Source organism: Uranotaenia lowii, chromosome 3, assembly GCF_029784155.1.
Source record: "Uranotaenia lowii strain MFRU-FL chromosome 3, ASM2978415v1, whole genome shotgun sequence".
NCBI lineage: Eukaryota > Metazoa > Arthropoda > Insecta > Diptera > Culicidae > Uranotaenia > Uranotaenia lowii.
This window is the reverse complement of record NC_073693.1, coordinates 23495640-23520586: the sequence shown is the minus strand read 5'-3', so window position 1 is coordinate 23520586 and position 24947 is coordinate 23495640. Positions and strand designations below refer to the sequence as shown.

Below are 24947 nucleotides of genomic sequence, written 5' to 3'. Positions count from 1 at the left end.
GCAATGTTTACATGAAGCTGTCATTTTGTTCTCCCTTCTGGAGTTCTTCATTCGGTTCTTCACATCCGGATTGCCTTTTTTCGTGTCCGGATTGCACTGGACAGCAGATAGTACGAATTTGCTTGGCTGAGAGGTTCAAAATCACAATAATCATTTTCCCGTTCATTATTTCAACTGTTTTGTTTTCAGCCAAAAACAGCTGTTTAATGTTTTGACAACAACATTGAGAGTATCGGTGAACTTCTCGCAAAACTGACTTTCTTCTCAGGGCGACTCCGTCCATTTTTCGAGCGAACCTAGGTTGCCTCTCGAGCAATAAATGAGCACGATGACAGCAGTTAGAGCGAACCTAGGTTGCCTCTAGTTTGCCTCCAGGTAAAAAAACGGTATTAGTCATAACCAAATGAAAGTGACCTATTTATAAATAATCTAATAAGCTTAAGAACTTTTCTGTTAAAAGATACAAAATTACGATCATCGACAAAGCTGTTCAGCAGAAAATTTCTTTTACAAGTTTTTTATTTTCATCAAAATCTCTGGAAATACCAGTTCCATAGAGGAAATAAGAACAGTCTTCACGGAGCAACCCATGTGCGATGTGTACAAAAGTTTTAAACACACCTGAACCCTACTGGTAAAGTGCGTGTTGAACATGCTTTGATGTGAACATATTCAAACTCAAGCGCAGAGTTCAACTTTAAACTTGGGTGCGCTTTCATGTTTGAAATGTTTTAAAATCAATCACAGCAGTCAACTACGCTAGTTTTTAACTTTTATTTGGGTTTCGGTTACTTATTTTACGGCTCCTGTTTTTCGGGGCAAAAAATCTAAACGGAAGTGTTGACCTTAAGCTGCACCGACAAAAAACGGAAGATGCAACCGATGCCCTGGAGAATTTAGAGGTAAGTAATGATCCGTGTTTGTGGTGTATTAAGTCTAATGCCATTTCAATTTTCCTTTGTAGGATTTTTGTTGGTGACCTGTTTATAGTCGAAAAATTAATGACAGTACATGCGATTCCTGAACCTTCTTGCACTCATGTCAAATCAGCCGCTGCACTGAGTCCTGAAGACTGGATGAACGGTAATTTGTTAGGTTAAATAAATTAACTGAACTTTTTCAACTAGCAGAAACCTCTTTCAGCCGGAAGTGATTCCATTTTTGTTCTACAAATTGGTGACCAATCCGCTAAGTACCCATCTTCAAATGTCCAGCGGCCATTTATTCCCTAAAAAGTTCATGATGAATATTCTGGCATGAGGAGCGATCATGTAGACATTCTTGCAACGTAATGATCCAGGACGCAGAACATCTGGATTCAGCTGTCTGCAAGCAGATGCCTAACCTACTAACACCGATTGGTTCTGTTGCATCGAGCCGACGAGTATCGTTTCGTTTATAAATTTTTGCTATTTACGGATTTTTTTTAAAAGAAATTCGCGGTTGGAAATCATTTTTCAAAGTACTGTTATCTGAGTATAATAAAATGAATAAATAAAATGAAGTCGAAAACTTTTATTTTTCATTAGCAAACTTATTCACACTTTGAAATGCAAGGAACGAGTACTTCACTGCCGTGATATGACGAAGTGACGTATATCCATTTTTTTCGATTTTGACTTTTTGACGCTATTGTGTGCGTTTTTCTATGAGCTATCAAATGCTTTCAACGAATCTAGAAAATATCAAACAGTTTTTGAGAAAATCGATAAAAACGAAGCGCCAAAAGTGCGATTTATACGCCGAAGTGACGTATATCCATGCGTTTTTGAAAGTGATACAGAACAATTTCAATAACCCGTATAATTTACAGGCGACATTCCTCAGATTTGTAAAAAATCATATTTTAACATGACAATCGGTTTAGAATAGAATAAAAAAGCCACCCCGCCCCCCTCCCCCTTTCCTCAGAATAAAAGGTTCTCAAACAAAGAAGTTATAAAGTTAGAAGAATAAAATTTGAATGCAAACGTCGACATCTACATTAATTAAAAAAAATTCGAGGAATTATTTAACATTTGTAGAACAAAACTAATTCTTCATTAATTTTGCGTTGTTTTTGTTACAAAGAAATTTGTTTGTGGTAAGTTTGTTTGTCAAGCAACAATATTGTGCTGTATCTTTGACAATTTTCATTGAAAAATCTTGAAATTTGGTCCAATGAACCTCATTTTCTACCCGGCACCATTTTTTATCATGTTCATTGATTTTAACGAAACTTGGCTTGGTACTAGATCAAACATTTTTACATCTTTGGACCAAATTTCAAGATTTTCCTATGAAAATTGTCAAAGATACAGCATATTTAATAAAACAATTCTGAATTTCCCTTTTTTACGGGAATAGCTGTATCTTTGTTTCCAGTCATTGAAAAGACTTCAAATTTCGTAGAGCGTTAATTAGATAGTTGAACTAAATTGTGTGAAAATTTCATGAAAAAATATCAACCGAGAGAAAAATGGCAGCTTGTCAAAGTTGGAAGTGGGTACGCCGCTTCGCGCAAATTCATTCTTTTTTGAACGCAACTGTATGTCAATTTTCAGCTAAATCCAATGTAAAACATTATGAGTCATCTACAAATCTGACATTTGTCTTCATTCCTGGTAATAATTAGCACCCACTTATACCGAATTTCAGTTCTCTAGGTCTTATCTTAACGCTAAAACTAGGGCTGAGGGCAATTGAGGTCAAATAAAACAAAACTCACAAACGAACAAACGGAAATTGTTTTTTATTTACAAAGAAACACATACCTTGAGAAGTTTCTCCGACAGCTTCACTAAAATTTTCTTCCTCACTCGAATACAATTTAAGAAGATCCAACGCACTGGCCACTTTAACTAAGAACGAAATTTGTTCCAACTGCACGAAAAGACTAAGGATAAACGTCACTCCGACGGAGAATCGTCTCATCAAAACAAACGTTTATACGCCGAACTGACGCATATCCATTTAAAGTAATTATACGAATTTTACGCAAAATAAAGAGTTGTGTTTCAAAAGGCTGCATTTGTCATCTATCTATGCATGAATTCTACAGATCACATTTTATGAAAAGTCTCAGATTAACGAATAAAGAGGAAAAAGAGAAAATCGCTTTTATTCGCTTAAAACGAAAATGGTTTATACGTCACTTCGGCGTAACACGGCAGTTCATTTGAATACACTTTTATAACATCTGGATTAAATTTTGTCCAATTAGGATTTAAAGATTCAATTACATAAAACATATCAGATAAAAAAAAATAAATTGAAAGACAGTGGCATCATTTGTCATAGATCGATTCGGAACTTCAACGGCTTGTGGCATAATAAATTGTTAGGTCAACTTTTGTCGATGTTTGTCCCGCTATTGCGTTACTGTCCAGTTCTGTATTTTGGGCCGCTTACCGCTAAAACTAAATGCAACCAGAATAGACATTCTGATGCAGGAAGTTCCTTTTGGAGGACCGATTATCATTTAAACATTTCCGTGTTCCACTTTTGAGCTCAGTGCAATTGCTGTAGACAACTGCACTCTGAAAGTTTACACGCTGGGGCTCGGAGAGAGAACTGGAATATCTAATAAAATGTATCGGTTTTGTGTACGAGTTAAAATTTATAAACAAATACCTATGTTATGTTCGAACTTGGGTGCAAAACTTTGGTGCGAACACTCAGGTACAAAATAAACGCGTGGGTTGCTGTTTTAAATAAACTTATGTTTAGGATGTCATGCAAGTTAAAGATGAACTTGCACCTGAAATTTTGCACCCAAGTTGAACTTGGTACATGTTTTCGTGAAGACTGAATAAGAATGATAGTGATTTTCAGAACAAAATATAAAATTTCCTCATAAAAATCTCAAAGCACAGAGAACAGACGGACAAGCTCGAACAAAAATCTTATCAAAGGTGTGTAAAATTTCAAATGCTATCATCAAAAAAAATACGTTAAAAATTGACTTGAAGCAGTGCCGCCTATAATGCCGTTTATAAGTTACAAATCAAATATTAAAGTACCAAATTTTCGCAAAGGCGTAATCGCAAAAGAACTCAAAAATAATTATACTTTAAGCCTCACTGAAATTTTAAATTTTAATTTACGGCTTCAATTTATAGCTAGATAAATGTAATAAGAGTTACTTATCAGGTACTTTTGTCTGGACAAAACTACACTTTACTTTTTCCTTTATTTTCGCATTACTGATGCAGTAAAAACAACTAATACCGTATTTGTTTATGCCGAGTGTTGCACTAGTGTTGCACTGGTGCACCACTAGGTGCTGTCAAACTGTTTGTTTATTCGGACGGTGTTGCACTGGTTTTGACCTGTCGGAGTTCTGCTTACGGACCGTGGCCCACCGATAATTTTGCCAGTGTTGCGAGAGAGCGTGTGAGTGAGTGAGGTAGCAATACACTGGCGACGATTTGTGTTTGTTTTTGTTGGGTACGGTGGAGCACTGATCGAGGGGAGAAAACAAATACGGTATAAGAGTGCTTTGGAATAAGTTTTCGATCGGTTATCGGAGTCAGATGACGCATCGACTATGTCTAGTCAAATAGGAACCCAGTATCGTCAGTCTCTAAACATTTCCAAACGGGTTACTTTTAAGAATCACTTTTGCATCCCATTGTTGTAAATTTAGTTGTTTTAATGAAATGGCGAATACCTAAGTTTTAAGATACTCTTTCATTGTGCAGCATGAAGGATGTGATAAGAAACTTCAACAGCGATTTTCTTGCCAAGAACCTGTTCAAAATTAACTAAAACTCGGTTTCTTTCCTTTTCTTTTTTGACAGGTCTCTTTTTTGTGTTTTGAGACATCTGTTGGTCCACGCAAAAATCAAAAAGTTCGTTCAAAAAGTTCGTTCGTTCTTACACATATTCCATAGACTAGCTTGTATGTCTGTTCTCTGTGCCAAAAGTTTAGATTTAATAATGTAAACGTTACTTAAAAATTCCGCGAAAAATTCTTGGATGAATTTCAAATCACAACGAATTTTGAGGAACTCGAGCCTAGCGAAATTCGAATAATTACTCCTAATCGATTCAGTCAATTTATGCAGTTTGTCGATGAAGCTTCCCAAATTGCTAGTAGCAGCAGGAGATAGTGAACCCGAAGGACGCATGTCTTCCAAGGAGTACGCATGCTGATTCTTGCAAATCACACTCTCCTTTCCCGGTAAATATGCAGTCGTCAGAAAAATGGCAATGTTGCCCTCTAAAGGCCACACACAACACAACACTCCTTCTCGACACAATCAGCAATGGCATTGTCAATGAAATGCATTCAACGTCAGCCGCGAAGTGCACTGATAGCATGCGTCCAGGGCCAAACCGACAACGGGAGAGAAAATAAGTAAGTAAGTAAGTAAGTGTAAGCCAGTAAGTAAGCAATCAATTGAAGTTGAAGGTGAGTCTCATCATCGCGCGATTGCTGAAGCCCTAGAGCGCGAGATTGCCTGTGAATGTACTACGTTTAGCCTTTCGAATTGTACGTGTGATACTTACTTACTTATGGAATCAGCAAGAACTCCGGCCCCAGGCAGGGTACAAAGAAATGTAAAATACGACGGACGGCACACCTTATTTATCATTGTTCAAATTCCGCCCGTCCAATTCATAGTAGGTATCACACACACCGAACTCTTTCGAACAAACTAAATGAGGAGAAAGAGATTAGGCCGAGTACCTTCTTAGGAGCCGCACCACCCGCCCCCGCAAAACGATTCAAAACTCCGTTGCCAGTTTGGTTTGTTTTTAAACATCGGGAGGATGCCCCATGCAAATAAACAAAACAGAAACACAATCGACTATTTATCATTCTTCGGTTCTAGGGCACAGCTCGCGCGGAATGAGGTGAGCGTGAACTTGGCACTACTTAGTTAGAATTTAGCGCCACCGCTAGGGTGCTCACTGACGAGCTAGAATACCTACCTATGAGGGTATTTCATGGCCCCGACAAGAATGAACACGGTTAGAACATGTGCTTAGTGCCTAGAGTTTAGTGGGTTTGTGGTGGATTTTGATTGAAGGGGTAAGGTAAGGGTAATTGTTATTGCTTTTTTCTGTTTTTAGTCAGAGTCAGTTTGTTTACCATATAGATACATGTAGTTCCAGAGGGTGGGGGGGGGGGGGGGGGGTGAAGTGGCTTAGAACGGGGTGGAACCGACTTAAACTTGACCGGGTATTCTAGCTGCTGCGTGATTTGAAGCGCGCACCCTTATCGTTTACACGGTTCATTGGGTGGCAGGGTTGCGTGTTGTGGAGCAATCTATGTATGATATTTGCAGGTTGTTCCGTACCGACTAGGAAGTTGGCGCTCATTAGCTTCGATGGTAGTATAAAGTGGCGTTGACAATTTGTGCCGGGTGGCTTACCTGTGAATGGAAAAAGAAGGAAAAAAACAAAGTTAAAATGTGTATGAAAGACAGCTGATAGCTTATTTTTAGCTGGAATCGATAAATTCATATCAAGTTAAGTATTAATTAAAAGACTCAAATTTCAATATTCATATCTGTTCGCAAATTTTTTTGAATTTATATTGGTATATGTATGTATCTATATGAAAAAACGACCATGTATTTCGATATATATAGGTATTTGAAATCATAAATTTTGACATAACAAAAGATTCAAGATTTCCGTATACTTGGATACGTAGAATACAATTTTTCAGTATTCTATTTTAATTTTTGGTACTAAGATACATTTGTTTATACCTACGGAATCTTCCTTTTCTAAGCAAACAATAAACCTTTAGTTTGAACGGGTTTTGCAGGGAATTGAATCCTTTTTTTTGGCTTGCAAGAAGGCGGAACAATTTTCTAAGCAGAGAGATAGCTATCCTTTAAGGTTTAGTTCATGCGAAGACTGACGTTTACTACGTCTACGACTATACTTAAGTGTAAAGAACATATTCAATTTTTCGACTTTTTTTTTCTCCAGACGATACTAAAGCTTAATTCTTTTAGAAAAGGGACCCTTTCTTTTGCTAATAACTCGTTTACTAGTAATCAGACATTCAAAATTTTGACAGCATTTTGTTGCCTGTAAAAAGTACTATCCTATCTATTTTTTTTTTCAAAATTTAAAATTTACGCGTTTTTGGGATATTTACGATGCAAGAGAAAAAAAAAATTTGCACAGTTTCATTCAAAATCCATCATTATCAAATTTATAGCTGACAAAGCCGTTGATTAATCGAAGAAATACTGTGTGTGGAAAAGTGATGGAAAAGTATGCAAATACTGTCAAAAATGTCCCCAAAGTTCAAATCAAGCATTGGAGTGAAGCATATGATCGGCAACTACGGCTAATTGTCATCAGGGTAGTCAAGTCTCATACCAGCATTTTTAATTTTCAATAAGCGAAAAACTAAGGGTAGATCGCTGAAATTTCCAATTTTTTTTCTCCCATAAGCTGAAAGTATTGCCCGGTTATGAGGTATTCAAATTTGACCTCAAACAACAAATTTTTGCTAGTTCCACAGCTCGTAAGCTGTATAGCCCGTTCCGAGGCTATGGGGCAGATGATTTCTGATGAACGACGAAACTTATGAAATATCCTATTTCAAACAAATACCAGCTTTTGAATTTTATACTATGTCTGCTCGTGGCAAGGTCCCGAGCATATTAAAGTATGTATTTGCTGGTTATTTTGTATAAAATATAATGATTTGCCACAATTTTGCTCCTGTGAAAAAAACAACAATTTTCAAAATGAAAACTATGGTTTTCGCTGTTTTCAAAAGCCTGAAAAGAGCTATTTTTTATGTACCCTTCGCAACCTACGATCTATACTAACCGATTATACTTTAAGTTCAATCTTCTGATGGTTTACTTCGTTATTGCCAGATTTTGCCAGCAGAAATTCCATTAAAAACGCTCAAAAAGTGGCTCAAAAATAATCAAATTTGTTAATTTAGAAACAGTTGTATCCACTAAATTGCCCTCAGTTTATTTTAAAAGAGAAGTATTGGTCCGAAAAGTAGCAGAAATTGCAGGAGGGCGATGTAGCCGCCTAAAATACAGATAAGACGAAGTATTAGTTTGAAAAACTGATCATTATCATAACTGAAAAAAGTGTGCGCTGGCCGATGGGAGGTACCAAGAATAAAGTAGAATTTATTCTTACAAAAAAACGATATCAAATTTTTTCATGAATTATCATAAGATAACCTTCATTTCCTTCATAGAAGTATTCAGATCAAACGAAAGGTTTTTGAGATACACGCATTCGTAACTGTCCCATTTCTAAAAGAACTAAGCTTTACAATTACTACAATCCATCAGAACCTTTCGAGTTGAAATCTTATATGTGACGGATACAGTGATTTGAAAATGTTGATGGCAAGTGCGTACTTTTTGAACCAGTACTGTAATAGGCACATGTCTCGGTAGGGGTGATCACACCCCCCCCCCCCTCCCCACAAGCGGAAAAACCCGAAACGAAAATATTCCAACTTCAATCAAAATTTAGATCTTTTCCTAGTCAGCATACGCTAGTATTATTCTAAAAAAAACTATTCCAATTGTAAGTTTAACATAGACGAACAAAAACATTGTTTTTTAACTATTTTTCCGAGAATGTATATCATTGCATGCTTAACAAAACTTGAATAAAAAATGAAAATCTCAAAACCCTATTCTTTTCCTCAATAAAAGACAGTTGAATTAACTAGACCAGTGATTTCCAAACTTTTATCACTCACCGCTCCCTTATGCCGAATTTTCGAGCTCACCGTCCCACGCTTAGTAAATTTAGTAAAAAAGCAGTCGATTCCCGTTGATATTGTCAAAAAAGTTTACGTCTGAATATTATATGATTAATTATTGTGTGTGGTACAAAGCTCAAAATTCATCAGAAAACAGATTGTTATGTATTCAATTTTAACGAAAATTCGAAAACATTGTAGTTATTATCAAATTACAAAATATATAAAAAAATAAAAGAATAATCAAATTTTGTTCAAGTATTCACATTTCATCATACAAGAAATAAAAACTACATGTCTGCTTCATTAAAAGAAATAATTACACATGAATTTCAATAACTTTAAAGATCATCAAAGGAGGTGTTTGTAGCCAAAGTTTTAAAAAAATACTTTTTTCGAGCTGGTTATGCTAAAAACTTAATTCCATCTTAACCTTCAGCTGGTGTAGGTTTCCGACTTATAGAATTTTATCTTCATATTTATTTTATTTAATAAGATGAAAATTGCAACTTTCGAAAAATATATGAAAAACGAAAAAAACAAAACAATTTCTTTTTAAACCGATTCAATATTAAAATATTTTTTCTATTAATTCAGATAACAGAAAGGTAAACTTAAGTGTAAATGCTGGCATGGGTAATTCATACCATGAATTGTATTCAATGTTCTTGGTTAATAACTATTCATTTTCTTCATAAGATTTCATTCAATAAGAAAACAAAAATAGGTGGCTGTTAGCTGATAAACTAATAAACCTACTTTAAGACGAAAAACTAATTTTAAATCTTTTTTACTAATCCTTATTTAAATCAGGATACAGCTTTTGCCAAGATTTTCAAGTTTCAGAAATACAATGCTTTAGAAAAAAAGGACGTTAGAAAATTTTAAGATAATTTATTTTAAAAGAATACTTTTGGGGATTTCAATATAAGATATTTCAATTTATTTAACAACTTAGTTGAAAAAGTCATGCCTCTTGGTGAAAAAAAAAATTATCGTAGAACTGAAAAATAAACTTATGTTACTTTTTCTCAGAAGTCAAAATTACTCGAGCTCATCGAAATCATTTATTTTTAATATATTTGTAACACTTTACACTTCTTTAAAAATAGCTTAAAAGTTTATCAAATTAATTTCTACCTATTTTTTAATGTTAGCTAGGATATAAGAAGTAAGATCTTGTAGAATAAAATGCATATATGGATTCAACACGTCCAAACCAGCCGAAACCAGCTCAAAAAATTTTCGCATAGCGAAAAAAATGTGAATTTTGTTGCTTTGTACTATCAAAAATTGATCCATCATTTCATGATTTTTTAAATTATATTTATAATTAAAAAATCAATTTAAAAAATGGGATTAATTTGTCAAATAAGGAATAAAATTAATTTCATCTTTATTCGTACATTCTCCGTTGCAATTTTTTACTACCGAAAGAAGAGCTCCAAAAGCTCCAGACATCAAAATCACAAATCATAATTTTATTTCGGAATTACATGTAGATTTTGAACCAAAAGTCACAATAAGTTCATATAGAAAATGGGTTAAAAACGTTTAAGTTTCTTCTCTAATTCAGAAATTTTTCAAAACTAGTCCAATGATATCAAATTGGAGGAGGAGGAGCAGTGTGCAAAACCCCCCTCACTGCTCACTATATGAACCTGTTTTGAATAAATATCAAAGTTGGTTTTATCGGTAAATTTTTGAAAATTTCTATAATCATCTCCTCCAAAAGCGATCTCTAGTACCGCGCCTGATTAGGGCCAATAACACAGTAGAGGAAAGTGTTCCTAAATGCGCCTACGACCGTTTGACGAAATGGCTGATGAAACAACATTTCTAATCAATGCATTAAAAATTATAGATTTTATAAAACTTTTCGATTTCTATCTACCTATCTTTTGTAAATTATTTTTATTTACATAGTATTCCGTCTCACGACATAACTTGACGAACATAATTCCTAAAATTCACTCGGTCCATGGCAACCGTTCTCCAATTTCTCGGGCAACCTTCGTTCGCCAGATCAGGCTCCACTTGGTCTAACCACCTCGCTCGGTGCGCCCCCGCTCGTCTTGTTCCTACCGGATTCGTAGCGAACACCTGTTTTGCAGGACAGTCGTCCGGCATTCTCGCAACATGTCCCGCCCAGCGTATCCGGCCAGCCTTCACCACCTTCTGGATACTGGGTTCGCCGTAGAGGCGCGCGAGCTCGTGGTTCATCCTTCGCCTCCACACTCCGTTCTCCTGTACGCCGCCAAAGATGGTTCTTAACACTCGTCGCTCGAATACTCCGAGTGTACGCAGGTCCTCCTCGAGCAATATCCATGTCTCGTGCCCCTAGAAAAAAATGTAAAACATCAGAAAAAACAACAAAATTTGCTACTTTCCAAACATTGCACAAAATAGACAAAATTGACAAAATTGACAAAATTGACAAAATTGACAAAATTGACAAAATTGACAAAATTGACAAATTTACATAGTATTCCGTCTCACGACATAACTTGACGAAAATAATTCCTAAAATTCACTCGGTTCATAGCAACCGTTCTCCAATTTCTCGCGCACCCCACGTTCGCCAGATCAGGCTCCACTTGGTCTAACCACCTCGCTCGGTGCGCCCCCGCTCGTCTTGTTCCTACCGGATTCGTAGCGAACACCTGTTTTGCAGGACAGTCGTCCGGCATTCTCACAACATGTCCCGCCCAGCGTATCCGGCCAGCCTTCACCACCTTCTGGATACTGGGTTCGCCGTAGAGGCGCGCGAGCTCGTGGTTCATCCTTCGCCTCCACACTCCGTTCTCCTGTACGCCGCCAAAGATGGTTCTTAACACTCGTCGCTCGAATACTCCGAGTGTACGCAGGTCCTCCTCGAGCAATATCCAAGTCTCGTGCCCGTAGAGAACAATCGGTCTAATGAGCGTCATTTTGGGTCAGGGACAGGGGTCGGAAAAAAAAGTCGTTCATATTACCTACCTATTTACTGTTTTGCGACATTGACGTTATTGGATTTCAATGAAAATTCACGCATGTAGGTTTTAAAAACGGACAGTCAATTTCTGATATCAAACTTGGTTTAACGAGTCGGCCAAAGAAGTCATTCATATTACCTAAGGTACTGTTTTTGCGAGTTTGCGATTCCTTAGATTTTATTGAAAATCACCACACGGAAAGTTTAAGGGACGGGTAATCGATTTCAGGTGGTGTAAAGGGTCTGTATAAGAAATCGTCTATATTAACTTTTTTTGGTCTTCAGAAATTGACGTTATTATGCATTGGATTGGGATTAAAAACTATCAGTGTAATTGGATGGATGTAAAAATAAGCACACGGGGGTTTTTTGAGGTAAGACGAATCAGTCCGTATGGTAAAATAATGAATTTAAAGTTAATGCATTGGATCGATGAGAAAAATGTGTGCACAGTTATTTATTGGGACTTTGTTGTATTAAATTTCGGTTAATCATGCTACGGAAGAGCGTCATTCCCATGAACCAATAACAGTTTTTGCGACATTTTTAAGGAAAAATCACGGGTAAACGTACGAATTGAAGAACGGGTTTTGTAAAGAAACAAAAACGTTGTTGCCCCCATTAGTTTTCCAACTTTTTATTAGATTACTCTCACTGAAAGTATATTTTTATTCAGAGTAAGGAATAGTTGACTTTGTTTGAAAAATATCATCTTATTTTAACACATTTTGATAATTGCTTGCGAAACGAAGTTCGTACGAGTCAGCTAGTATAGCTATAAAATAAGTTTCCACCTGTCTGTCTGAACTATTGAACCGATTTGCATGAAACTTTGCAGAAGGGGTTCTTGGGGCTAACAGTTGTCCTATAATAGTTTAGGGTCCTCCCCCGCTATGGAAAGGGCGAAGGGTCTATGAAACAGAATGATAATTTTGGAATAACTCGAGAACTAATCATCGAAATGGATCCAAACTTGGCATGGGAGTTAATTTAGTTACGAGGAATGTTTCATTAATAGTTTGGTACCCTTCTCTTCTTCCATTACATTGGGAAGGTATAGAGGGGAGAGTCTCTCATTTTTTTCTCCGCATAACTTAAGAACTTATCGAGCAAATGAAACAAATTATGACATGGGAGGGTATTTGGATACGAGGAATGTTACTATCATTATTTAGCGCTTTTCAGTGAGAAGTGAGGAAGTTGGGAGGAAGCCACTATAATTTTTTTTTTTTTTGGATAACTCGAGAACTAATAGAACGATAGGAACCAAGTTTGGCACTGAAGGATGTTTTACACAAGAAAGGTTGCTATTATTACTTGAGACCCTTTGCTCGTTCCAATGAAGAGATGGGACAGGAAGTTGGTGACTTTCATAATTTTTTTTTGCATATCTCGAGAGCTAACCAAGCTAATGGAATCAAATTTGGCATGATAGGATTTTTTGGATACAGGAAATGTTTCTATGATTTTTCGGTACCTTTCCCACCCTTCAGGGGGATGATAGAAAGGAGGGGCTCCCTTACAATTTTTTTTGCATAACTCAGGGTGTTTGAAAACAAGAAACGCTGCTATGATTAATTGGTATCCTTTCCGCATTCCATTGGGGTGATAGAAAAGGGGGAAGGGAACTCCCATACATACTATTTGTGCCACTTTTCTTCTACTTCACCGTAACCAAATTTGTCATGGGATATACTTGGCTACCAGAACTGTTTCAATGATTACTCAATACCCCTCCCTTCTTCCAAAAAACAGATGTGAAGAGGAAGAGGGGCTCCCATACAAGTTGTTGGGCATAACAAAGTTAATAAACTTTTTTCCTAAAGCAGCACGAGTAAAATCAAATATATTTTTAATTTTCAAGAGTGTAGCTAGTTAAAAAATAAAAATAACACTACAAGTGTTCTAGTTTCTTGGCTGGTGCCTGCATCTTATTCATATATACTCATAAGATTTTACAAATTCTTGTTTAGTCCGAAGACATTATTATTCTTGTGGTTTGAGCCTTTAGTTCAATGCATAACTTAAGGCTTACTAATGAAAACCTCAACTATTAAGTCAACAAAACGAACAATGTGCTATTTTCTCCTAAACTAAGCGTTGATTATGGCCAATGATTTCCAAGAATCACCACCCTCGTCAACAAAAATCAGCTGTCAGCAACAGATTAAATCTGGATCATCTCTTTGACCCGATGGAAATATATAGTTAGTCTAATCAGTCTGATCTAATTCGCTTCGAGTTAGATGGACGGCACTTGAACTTGTCCGGACAATGTTGCAACGTCAGGGACAGTATTTGCAAATCGCTCGCGCGAGTGAACTATTTTCCCATTTTTTTTGCTTCTCTTTCTTCTTTTGAAAATTTCGCACCATATTGTTAATTGTAAACGTTAGTAGTAGTTGTATGGTGATGACGATGATGATCCAAACATCTCAACTCAACAACTCACGAGGACTGTCAGGCCAGAAGCAGATGATTCGCCGCCCCAAACAAACGGAGAAAGGAAAACGCCATTCTTATATTTACTACCAAGCCGAATATAGGTCAACACGCGAATCTCTCCCTCTCGGAGGTCCCCTCCCCCTTTTTGGACCACCCTCTCCCAATTGGACGTCCCTCGTCGAGGCGTCTTGGAAGAGCGCGGAGCAAAAGTGGTCTAAATAAAAGATGAGATTACAATTACACCACGACGCCGGTGTGCTCGCTGCTCGATTTGTTGATTAAAGTCGCGCTCCGACACGAATGTATTTGAATAACTACTCTCATGGAAAAAGAAAAGTCTTACTGAACCTTACCTCTGAATTATCTACCTTAGCTTGTTTGTAATTTCTTTCGTATTTGGTCTAGCACAGTCCCGAGCAGAGCGTAGGTATTTACATCTTCAATCTACCTACAACAATGTATCGCGAAAAATGCGCGCATTTCGAGACAGACGCATACAAAATGAACACGACTTGTTTGCCACCCACGCAGTGCCGTCAGGTTTCATCCCGTTTCCCGGCAGTTTTGCTCTTGATTAATGGCTACCTTCTAATGTAGAGAACATTTTTCTGTTTCATGTGCATGAGTTTGAATCCAAAAACAGGAAAAAAATTGTTACTTGCATCTTGTTGATGGCTGCACGTGAATGTTTTCTTTATTCAAAAAAATCTATTTGAACATTGAAATAAATAGGGGAGGAGCGGGCTATATGCGCCTATTAAGCAGAACACTGATTTAATCAAATATCACGTCGAATATGTGTACAAAAACTATATACACGTGTGCAGGCATCTATTTTCTATACAATGGAGTAATTTTTATGTTAAAATTTTCTTCTGTTTCGAAGAAAACGATTTTATTGTAAGTGTTGTCTAAAATGCCGAACCTCAAACCGTGCGGGCTAAATGCGCCTATTCATGTTTTAAACAAAATTTCAGTTTTTTGGGCAATATTTTCGTATAATTTCATTGAAACTGTTAGAAAGTAATAATTTCCGTACGACAAAGCTGAAGTTTTATAAAAATCTATGAATATTCTAATTTTGTGGAATAAAACAAAAGATAGGGTTGCCATACTATGCAGGCAGTTCATCCATGAGAAAAACTTTATCAAATCTGTCTTTAGATCTTCAATTCATTCTTAAGATGTCATTCAGAGCTTAGATTTGAAGGTTCAGTGATAAAAATCATCTAATTATTCTATTTAACCTGTTATTTTAGGATGGAGGTATTTTACAAACATGATGGGGGCATACAAAAACACTCTATTATTCCACTAAATAATCATTATTAAACGTCCACAAAAGCTGAAATATGTTTAATTTCTTAAGTTCATTTGAGTAAGAAACAAAAACCATCCTAGTTTTCGTTTTAAATTTGTTTACGTATAATTTTTAAAAGTCGAAATATTAAATCAGAATGTATCAAAACCTTGTATGATTTTTTAAATTTTTTTGAGTTTATAAATTCATAAAATTCTTTCTTGCCTTATGTTCTAAGCGTATCACCCTCAAAATGCATTGGTCAGATAAGCTGTCTAGTCAGCCATTTCGCCAAACAGCCGTAGGGTCATTTAACCCGATAGGCCCATTTAGGAAACCTTTCCCCTATTCAAATTCCCGAGATTTTTCGTCACGTGTTTTGCTTCAGAAGACATGTCATCCAGGGTATTACCTTCTACGGTTGGATTCTGTGCAGAACAAGAATGACAAAATTGACAAATATGAAAAAAATGACAAAAACTGACAAAAAATGACAAAAATTACAAAAATGACAAAAATGACAAAATTGAGAAATATGAAAAAAATGAAAAAAATGACAAAAATGACAAAAAATGACAAAAATGACAAAAATGACAAAAATGACAAAAATGACAAAAATGACAAAAATGACAAAAATGACAAAAATGACAAAAACGACAAAAATGACAAAAATGACAAAAATGACAAAAATGACAAAAATGACAAAAATGACAAAAATGACAAAAATGACAAAATTGAGAAATATGAAAAAAATGAAAAAAATGACAAAAATGACAAAAAATGACATAAATGACAAAAATGACAAAAATGACAAAAATGACAAATGACAAAAACGACAAAAATGACAAAAATGACAAAAATGGCAAAAATGACAAAAATGACAAAAATGACAAAAATGACAAAAATGACAAAAATGACAAAAATGATAAAAATGACAAAAAGGACAAAAATGACAGAAATGACAAAAATAACAATCCGATTTAAAAAAAAAAATCTGTAATCACTTTCCACGAAATCAATTGAAAACAGTTGGGTAAACATTTGAGATAGGTCAAATCGCGCGCGCGCTTTTTCGAAACAGATAATATTGATAGTTGTAAGTCAAAGCTCTTATCAGAACCCTAACGTATCGCCCGCCGCCGATGATGACCTAGAAATCAAGTTTAACAACTGTGTACAATCCTGATAAGAATCCCGACCGGGGTATTTCGCTGGCTAGCCTATAACCTTAAAAAAGGGAAAGGTGCCATCGTCATCATCGTTAGGCTTGAATGAAATGTTTCCCTCTGTTGCCATATTGGTAGACAAATAATTACCGACATTCATAGAAATGGGTTAATTTAAATTACAAATTTGATAAAGTTTGAAATCCGATTGAATTTCAGTAAAGTTAAATTTTAAGTCACTTTTGAGGTTATGGATTACTCATGATCAAACAGGGTGGTGACTTAAGCTTTGCTTTGTTTGCAAAACCCGAGAATGGCACTCGAAGTCTGTTTGTTTACCAGCTGAATGGCTTTGTGACAAGTGAATGGCTTTCGTTTTGTGCATCGATCTTTGACGTGCTCGCAAAGGGGTAACAAGAAAAGTTTCAGTTTTGTGATTGTTGACCTATCCCGCATATCTAATCTAATAGGTTGATTAAGAAAGAAGCAGCTCAAGCACGAACATTAAAATTTGCTATCCATAAGCTAACACTTGCATCCAGAAACCGAGGTAATGGTTCGAGGCGTGAGTTTTGTCAAAAACAGACCCAGGCAGGTTTGGAGAGATAATTCTATCTAAACAATAAATATTTAGTTTTATTGTGTTTTCTGTGGTGGCATGTGAAATCGTTTAATTTGCTTCCAACAACTGGTCAAAATGCGTCACTTCTGCAATCGGTCATTCATAAAAAAGCCATTCAACACGTTTCTATAGTTCTACTATGGAAAAAACAAGCCCAAATAATTTGTTTTCACCAAATGGCAGTAGCGATAGGAAATATATTTACACCTTGTTTTTAGATCAACAAATAGGTCGAAAAAATGTCGAAAATATTTGAAATGTTTAAAATTGCGAATGCTAAAATTTCAAGCCGAAATTCAGGGCAATAAAGTCTAAAAGACAAATGTCGAAAAAGTCAAAAACGTCTCCATGTCAAATATATAAAAAATGTCAAAAATGTCAAAAATGTCAAAATTTTCAAAATTTTCAAAATTTTCAAACTTGTCAAAATTGTCAAAATTGTCAACATTGTCAAAATTGTCAAAATTGTCAAAATTGTCAAAATTGTCAAAATTGTCAAAATTGTCAAAATTGTCAAAATTGTCAAAATTGTCAAAATTGTCAAAATTGTCAAAATTGTCAAAATTGTCAAAATTGTCAAAATTGTCAAAATTGTCAAAATTGTCAAAATTGTCAAAATTGTCAAAATTGTCAAAATTGTCAAAATTGTCAAAATTGTCAAAATTGTCAAAATTGTCAAAATTGTCAAAATTGTCAAAATTGTCAAAATTGTCAAAATTGTCAAAATTGTCAAAATTGTCAAAATTGTCAAAATTGTCAAAATTGTCAAAATTGTCAAAATTGTCAAAATTGTCAAAATTGTCAAAATTGTCAAAATTGTCAAAATTGTCAAAATTGTCAAAATTGTCAAAATTGTCAAAATTGTCAAAATTGTCAAAATTGTCAAAATTGTCAAAATTGTCAAAATTGTCAAAATTGTCAAAATTGTCAAAATTGTCAAAATTGTCAAAATTGTCAAAATTGTCAAAATTGTCAAAATTGTCAAAATTGTCAAAATTGTCAAAATTGTCAAAATTGTCAAAATTGTCAAAATTGTCAAAATTGTCAAAATTGTCAAAATTGTCAAAATTGTCAAAATTGTCAAAATTGTCAAAATTGTCAAAATTGTCAAAATTATCAAAATTGTCAAAATTGTCAAAATGGTCAAAATTGTCAAAATTGTCAAAAATGTCAAAATTGTCGAAATTGTCAAAATTGTCAAAATTGTCAAAATTGTCAAAATTGTCAAAATTGTCAAAATTGTCAAAATTGTCAAAATTGTCAAAATTGTCAAAATTGTCAAAATTGTCAAAATTGTCAAAATTGTCAAAATTGTCAAAATTGTCAAAATTGTCAAAATTGTCAAAATTGTCAAAATTGTCAAAATTTGTCAAAATTGTCAAAATTGTCAAAATTGTCAAAAATGTCAAAATTGTCAAAATTGTCAAAATTGTCAAAAATGTCAAAAATGTCAAAAATGTCAAAAATGTCAAAAATGTCAAAAATGTCAAAAATGTCAAAAATGTCAAAAATGTCAAAAATTGTCATAATTGTCAAAAATGTCAAAAATGTAAAAAATGTCTAAAAAAGTCAAAAATGTCAAAAATGTCGAAAATGTCAAAAATGTCAAAAATGTCAAAAATGTCAAAAATGTCAAAAATGTCAAAAATGTCAAAAATGTCAAAAATGTCAAAAATGTCAAAAATGTCAAAAATGTCAAAAATGTCAAAAATGTCAAAAATGTCAAAAATGTCAAAAATGTCAAAAATGTCAAAAATGTCAAAAATGTCAAAAATGTCAAAAATGTCAAAAATGTCAAAAATGTCAAAAATGTCAAAAATGTCAAAAATGTCAAAAATGTCAAAAATGTCAAAAATGTCAAAAATGTCAAAAATGTCAAAAATGTCAAAAATGTCAAAAATGTCAAAAATGTCAAAAATGTCAAAAATGTCAAAAATGTCAAAAATGTCAAAAATGTCAAAAATGTCAAAAATGTCAAAAATGTCAAAAATGTCAAAAATGTCAAAAATGTCAGTCAAAAATGTCAAAAATGTCAAAAATGTCAAAAATGTCAAAAATGTCAAAAATGTCAAAAATGTCAAAAATGTCAAAAATGTCAAAAATGTCAAAAATGTCAAAAATGTCAAAAATGTCAAAAATGTCAAAAATGTCAAAAATGTCAAAAATGTCAAAAATGTCAAAAATGTCAAAAATGTCAAAAATGTCAGTCAAAAATGTCAAAGATGTCAAAAATGTCAAAAATGTCAAAAATGTCAAAAATGTCAAAAATGTCAAAAATGTCAAAAATGTCAAAAATGTCAAAAATGTCAAAAATGTCAAAAATGTCAAAAATGTCAAAAATGTCAAAAATGTCAAAAATGTCAAAAATGTCAAAAATGTCAAAAATGTCAAAAATGTCAAAAATGTCAAAAATGTCAAAAATGTCAAAAATGTCAAAAATGTCAAAAATGTCAAAAATGTCAAAAATGTCAAAAATGTCTGTTCGCGCCAAAACATCAGCAGCGCGAGCAATCAATCAAATTCAGAGCCCACATCAGCTGCAGAAAAACCACCTCAGCTACAAGCAGCATCAATTACTGCCACACGCATTTGCAGTGGTCAGAACAAAAGTGCGTGTGTGCAGCGTGGAAAAAAAGGAATCACCGATAACCGATCTGCTGGTAGCGAGACAATAGCGATACTATTAGAAGCAGTGTATCACCCGTGTCGGTCGGTTGTTTTATCTCGTTTTCAATACAGTCCACTAGTAATCAATCGAGTTGAGCGTTATCTGTATAAATTTATTAAATAAATGTTCCCGTGTGATCGTATCACCTGCTAAGTATCGTGCTTTGATTTACTGTCCGAAGTATCACGTCTGGAAACTTCCGCGGTTGTTCTGAACCAGTGCGCCTTTAGGGATTGGCCCTAACATTTGGTCCTTAGCGACCGGATTAAACCGCGAAGTTTGTGCGCGTTTTTCTGTGTGAACGTTTTGTGTGAACAAGTGCTTTTGTGCTAGCCGGCTTGGCTTGGGTTTGCCCCATTTTGTGCGAATCCCTTTTTTAAGCGGGTGGCTTGGGGTTATCCTTTTTTCGATCGCGGGCTCGAGTCTACCGTATAAAAGTGCACTTGGGCAGCCAGATTGGCGGGCCTTCTCTACCAAAGTGTGTGCTTCTCTTGAACGGCAATTCCTTCCCCCGGGTGGGCTTGAAATGAAAAGTGAAATCATATAAACACTCCGGAAGTATAGATACACTTCTTGACATCTTGTGATTGAAAAGCCCTCATATAGTGGCGCATGTAAAGTGTTGCAAATTAGTGATTTTGAAGCACTTTCGAAGTTGCATTTAGTGAGTGGTGGAATTTAATTCCTGAAGAAAACAACAGCCAGCTGGATACATCGAATCAGTAAACAGCATTTTGGAGTTTTGTTGATCACGCTACTGTTGCAGAAGGATTCGTCGTTTGGCAGAGGACACCACGATAGGATGCAAGATAAGTACTAGTAGATAGAGTGTGCGTATGAATAAGACTATTGAGTGGTTGAGGTGGCATGAATGCGAGTTATTAAGTTTTGATTGCGTTGTGTTGTAAAGCATTGAAAATAGCTATTGCTGCAAGAGGTTTCGATAATTTTTCAAAAGATTTCACTGATTTGAAAATTATCTGCTGATCAACTCATCAGCAGCTTGAATATTTGTCAAAATATAAAAGTTGTCAATTCGGTGTCGTTGGAGGTCTCGGGTGTGTTTTGTGAACAGTGTTTCTAAAAAGTGTCCTGTTCAGAGTTTACAGAATGGCTGATGATCTCCGATATCTATCAAAGAAAGAGAGAATTTTGTGGAATTTGCTGGAAAGTTTGGAAGACTTTCTACAAGATTTCAAGGATGATAGTGATCACGGTTCGATACAACCACGATTGGCCAAGCTAGACGAAGCCTACGATTCATTTTGTGATTTGCGCACACATATTGAAGTGATTTTGGACGATGATGAAGACGATTCTGTAGATGAAGCCGACAGAAAGGAAACCCAAAGAAAGGAAAGCAAGAAGGTGTTCAAAGAGTTTATGAACCGATATTTTTCTTTGAAGCAACAACTGTTGTCAAAGATAAGGCCGGTTCCTGCTGGATCATCACAACATACATCTTCTCAATTCGACTCAGCTTTGCCATGTCACACGAGATACCCTGAACTGACGCTACCAATCTTTTCTGGAGAACTTTTGAAGTGGATCAACTTTCGGGACAATTTTAGATCGTTGATACATGAGAATCCCTTGCTGAATGATGTGGATAAGTTCAATTACCTCCGTACATCGTTGAGAGATGATGCGCTACTTCAGATTAACCAGATACAAGTATCAGCGACTAACTACGGCCTAGCTTGGACAACCTTAGAATCGAAATATGAGAATCACAAGTTGATAGCCCAGGAGCATATGGGTGCACTTTTTGCGGCACCTAGCATGCGATCGGAAAGCTTTGAAGGGTTAAATGTATTGCTGACGACGTTTAAAACTAACCTCCAACAGTTGGAGAAATTGGGACAGGACACTAGCAGATGGAGTGCTTTGTTGGCGTTCATGTTATCGCAGAAGTTGGACACAGATACCTTTCGACTCTGGGAAACTCACCATGCTTCTAAAAACGTGCCTTCCTACGAAGCCATGGTTGAGTTCCTAGAAAACCAGTGTTCGATTCTGCAGTCAACGGCAAGTCGAAGTGCAAGTGAAAATCATCGGAATGTGAGAGCTCCCACCAGCCACAGTACAGTTACGATGCAGTACTTTTGTTCTATCTGCGAAAATGGACCGCACACGCCAGAACAATGCTCTAGATTTAGCAAGATGAGGGTGATAGATAGGAGGGTATTAATTCGAAGATTGGGTCTCTGCTTCAACTGCCTAGATTCCGGACACTTTGTTGCAGAATGTTCGCATAGTTTTTGTCCGAAGTGTGGACAACGCCATCATTTTTTGTTGCATCCATATTCTCCAAATCGCAGTAGCCAGTCAACTATGCAGAGCTTCCCTCAAACCCCGGAAAGACCTCAACGCGCGAACAGTCAACCAAGAAGGCAACCTGAAACACAAGATCAGTCGCGAACGAATATCGATCAATTTCCACAAAGCTCGCAATCTACACAACAGCCACCTCCCACAAACACGCCTACTGTTAGTCACCACACTTCTACTCTACTCAGTACACAACAACACACCCACACCGCTATCTTGTCGACAGCCGTTGTAAAACTTGCCGATAGCAATGGTAATACAGTTTTTGCTCGTGCTTTATTGGACAACGGGTCCCAGATTTCTTTGATAACCGAGGAGTTGTCAAAAAAGCTTAATTTTGTTCGTGTTCGGGAAAGTCTTCCTGTGAAAGGTGTTGGAGGGACTACCCATGTTTCAAAAGAGTCTGTTTTTGCTCGTGTTTTATCGTGTACATCTTCATTCACTACCGCCGAGAGGAAATTCTTCGTGCTACCTCGAATTACGTTGGATCTACCCCAAAGAAGCGTGGATGTTAGCAACTGGAGACTACCGTCTTCTATCAGCCTTGCCGATCCAGATTTCAACAAATCAAGTCCCGTTGATCTCGTGCTAGGTGTTTCTATGTTTTACGATGTGTTGTTGCCGAACCAGATGAGGTTGAGTAATAGCGGGCCTATCCTCCAGAATTCTCATCTAGGGTGGATTATCGCAGGAGAGCTACCAGAAACGAGAGTTGTTTCATGCAGTACACTGATACCTAACGAAAAAATAGCGGAATATTTGGCTAGTCCGAAGCCATGCTGGAGCTCTTTCTTCCCTTTATTATATCTGCTATATTTCGTTGCTGCCTGTTTGTTTGGTCAAAAAGTTTTTGCAAATGCAGTATTTGTCCTCCTTAATATGTTTCTCCAAGGACTTTGGAAAGTAAAGTACTCTTGCGACGAATCATACAAACATGAACACCAGTTGTATTGGTTGAAATCAAAGGACAAACTGAATGGAATCTTCAGCAAATTTATACCACGGTGGAATGCTGTCCGCAAATATTTGATTGCATACAAACTCCATGAATTATGGGACACTACTGAAAGAACCAGCGTAGCAACAGACACTCCTTGATGTACCATCAAACGAATCGGAACCATTAGACATAGTTAAATCGCATCGCAGCATCAGTATACCAAAAACGTTATAACAATTCCTAGAAAGCCGTTGTAAAATAAGTATTTTCCGCCCCCATGAGGGGCACTGTTGGCACTGGCGGCACTCTTGACCGTATTGCCAGGGGGCCAACCACTAAGTTAAGTTCAAACCGTCTCGTTTGTTTGCGGAGCATACAGTGTTTTTCCTCCGCCAGGGTTTTGCAACACACCGTTCCAATTGAAGTCCAGGATTGTCGAAATGTGAAGGCCCACGTTATGCTCAAACGTTTGTTCGAGAACCTAGTTAACAAAGTATTTTTCGCCCCCATGAGGGGCACTGTTGGCACTTGCGGCGTATCAGCCGTATTGCCAGGGGGCCAGTAGCTAAGTTACGTGTAACCTGTATATGTGTTTGCGGAACCTACAGTTCTTTTCCTCCGCCAGGGTTTAATGCAGCGCACCACTCGTGAACAGATGTTCGATCATCCATTTGGACCTGGCCTGACTAGACCGAAGAGTTTGTTGAGATCACTGTGCAATCCTCAGATAAGTATGCCCCCATTTGGGGCGCAATTGGCTAGCAGCGGCATATCAGCCGTCGATGCCAGGGGGCGATATCAAAGTTATGTTCGTCCAAACCACAAAAAACACGGAGGAATTGTCTTTTCTTATCTATTCAACAGGGCACTTTCTGGAACGCGCCATACCTGAGGATATCGTATCCCTGCTCGACTTTCGGCACGCTTGAAGTATCTGCAGCCCCCGAAAGGGGCACAAAATGGCTTTTAGCGAAGTTTGGTCTTCGTGAATGCCTGGGGGCCATACCGCAAGTTATGTTGCAAAAATCTTTCAATCAACCCAGTATCAACCGTTTCCGTCTCCAACAGGAACACCTCTGTTACCAGAACAGTCTACATTCGCGTGCATCATTGATCTATTGGGAAGTAATCGGGTAGCATACGTCAGGTCGAAGATGCCTACCAGCGTAGGAATATCCGAGGAGCCATGATGTGCATCGTGTTGAGTGAACTCAAGGCGGGCGGTATGTTCGCGCCAAAACATCAGCAGCGCGAGCAATCAATCAAATTCAGAGCCCACATCAGCTGCAGAAAAACCACCTCAGCTACAAGCAGCATCAATTACTGCCACACGCATTTGCAGTGGTCAGAACAAAAGTGCGTGTGTGCAGCGTGGAAAAAAAGGAATCACCGATAACCGATCTGCTGGTAGCGAGACAATAGCGATACTATTAGAAGCAGTGTATCACCCGTGTCGGTCGGTTGTTTTATCTCGTTTTCAATACAGTCCACTAGTAATCAATCGAGTTGAGCGTTATCTGTATAAATTTATTAAATAAATGTTCCCGTGTGATCGTATCACCTGCTAAGTATCGTGCTTTGATTTACTGTCCGAAGTATCACGTCTGGAAACTTCCGCGGTTGTTCTGAACCAGTGCGCCTTTAGGGATTGGCCCTAACAATGTCAAAAATGTCAAAAATGTCAAAAATGTCAAAAATGTCAAAAATGTCAAAAATGTCAAAAATGTCAAAAATGTCAAAAATGTCAAAAATGTCAAAAATGTCAAAAATGTCAAAAATGTCAAAAATGTCAAAAATGTCAAA

General features: G+C 36.5%; 1 long non-coding RNA gene across 1 annotated transcript; it reads left to right on the top strand.

Annotated features, from left to right (window-relative positions):
* The first annotated feature begins 750 nt into the window (after positions 1-750).
* LOC129757953 (uncharacterized) lies at positions 751-1465 on the top strand. The gene is made up of 3 exons (XR_008739861.1): positions 751-902; positions 965-1083; positions 1144-1465. It is a non-coding gene; the product is annotated as an uncharacterized LOC129757953 (long non-coding RNA).
* Positions 1466-24947: the final 23482 nt, after the last annotated feature.